The sequence below is a fragment of the Tenrec ecaudatus genome, chromosome 16 (genome assembly GCF_050624435.1).
Source record: "Tenrec ecaudatus isolate mTenEca1 chromosome 16, mTenEca1.hap1, whole genome shotgun sequence".
NCBI lineage: Eukaryota > Metazoa > Chordata > Mammalia > Afrosoricida > Tenrecidae > Tenrec > Tenrec ecaudatus.
The window spans coordinates 29,675,964-29,678,128 of record NC_134545.1 but is presented as its reverse complement, the minus strand read 5'-3'; positions in this window follow the sequence as shown (position 1 = coordinate 29,678,128).

Sequence of the window (2,165 nt, the reverse complement as noted above, 5' to 3'; positions counted from 1 at the left end):
TCAAATCCTATGAAACTCATCATGACCTTTAACAAACGACTCGGCATTTTCCTCATTTTAACAAATGAGATCAACCATTTCCATCACGGGGAAGGAGGAAGACCTAAGGAGATAAGCAGGGTGTTAGGGGCATTGAGTTGGTTCTGACTCGGTGCATGTTCAACAGCTTGGTGTAGCCTCACCATCATTGCTGTGTTTGAACCTATTGTTGTAGCCACCGTGTCAGTCCGGCTCCTTAAGAGTCTTCCTGGTTTGTACTGAGCCTCTGCTTCACCAGTGTCTTCCTCCAGGGATTCATGAACTGTTTCCAGCCAATAACATGTCCAAAGTATGTGAGATGAAGTCTGTACTTCTTCTGAGACGAGAGGTTTTTTTCTTTGTCTGACACTTTGCGGCATAGTCCGTATTCTTGGCCGACATCATCATTCGAAGGCACGCATTCTTCTCCGGTCTTCGTTTCTCCTTGGCCACCTCCCGCATGCATATGTGGCGACTGAAAATATCATGGCTTGACTCAGCCCATCTTGAATACTTGGAGCGAGTCTTGCACAGAGATGGCCCAGGCAAGATGTCAGCTGATTTCCCACCTGCTGCCTCCAATGTTGAATGGTGACCCAAGTGAAAGGAAGTCCTTGGCAACTGTGGTCTTGGCTCTTTGCTCATTATGCTGTTTGTGGGTACAGTGTGAGGGGCGTTGATCGAAGTTCGGGTGTCATCCAAGCTGTGGTCTTGGAGAGAGCAATAGCTGGTACTTAGTGTCCGTGATTATTGTTATTTTCACAATCCCTGTGCTATCCAGTCAAGATGGCTCAGTCGGAAGAGCATTTAAGTGGGGCTGTGGGCCTCCTGGGATTGATTCTGCATCTCTGCAGGTGACTGATTTCTTTGTGGTCCTTGCCACACCGAGGACAGAAACTCTTTGTTGTGTGACTCAAATTGTGAGCCAACGTGGCAGGTGCAGGGCCAAGAAAAATGGCTGATATAGTTAATTTATTGTGCCAACCTGGCTGATAAACACATGTGGGGTTCATTGAAGGGTAGAGGGATAAATGGCTCAGTGAGTCTTGCCTTTCTAGTTCTCCAGTCTCTTGCTTTCTGATGGTCAGACCGGGGTGTGGCTGCCTTAGCCAGTTCTCTGCTTCAGCTGGCAAGGCTCACTTCCTGCAAGACATCCCTGAGGAGAAGTCACATGCACCTACCCCGATGCAGCCCTGGGTACTGTAGCAGCCATGTGGAGACCCCCGACAGCACTGAGACGATTCCTCTTTCACTGACCCGATTTTCCTCCTGCAGTCGGCGTCATTGCATCTGTTTTGTGAGAAGGAGAACTTTGTGGATTGGTGTTGGACATATGGGTTAATGGGATAATGTTGGACTTGTGGGCTTGGGCAGCACTGGGTTGGGATGTTTTCTTGATGCACATTTAACCTTTATCTAAAGCTTTCTCTTATACATGAGTTTCTGTGGATTTCTTTCTCTAAAGTACCCAGACTAACACAATGGCAGAGCACATGCGTGAGGGCAGAGGCGTCTGAATAGAAGTTGGCAGGCAATGGGGAGCTGTGGATGATTTTTTTTTAAGCAGGAGCTTGTTTTGATTCTTCTGCTTTAGGGAAATCTGGGGGCTGACAGCATTCAATGAATTGAAGAAGAAAGGATTTGGAAGACAGACTGGTTGTTGGCTGTGGGCGCCATGCGAATGGAAAGGAAGACAGACCTGGGGGGTGCAAGGAAGAGAAGAGTGGGACTTCCTTTTGAACCTACTTCTGTTTCAGGAGTCCTGGTGGTGCAGTGGGTTAAGTGTTGGGCTGCTAACCACAAGAACAGCAGTCTGAACCACCAAGTGTAAGAGAGGAGGCTGTCTGCTTCTGTAATGACCGACAGCCTCAGAAACCCCAGGGAGCAGTGCTGCTCTGCCCTAGTGGGTCCCTAGCAGATGGTATCAATTGAATGGCAGTGGGTGGGCTGTTTGAGAAGCTCAGGTAGCTCTCTGGTTGATATTCCTCCATTCTCTCTGTTTTAAAATTTGTGGTAAAAATATACACAACAAAACCCCTGCCATCTCACCCCCTTCCACACGTGCAGCTCCGTCAAAAACATGCTTCACAGTGTGCTGCCATTCCGCATAGCTCACTGTTCTCAAGCTGATGCTGACTCACGGCCAC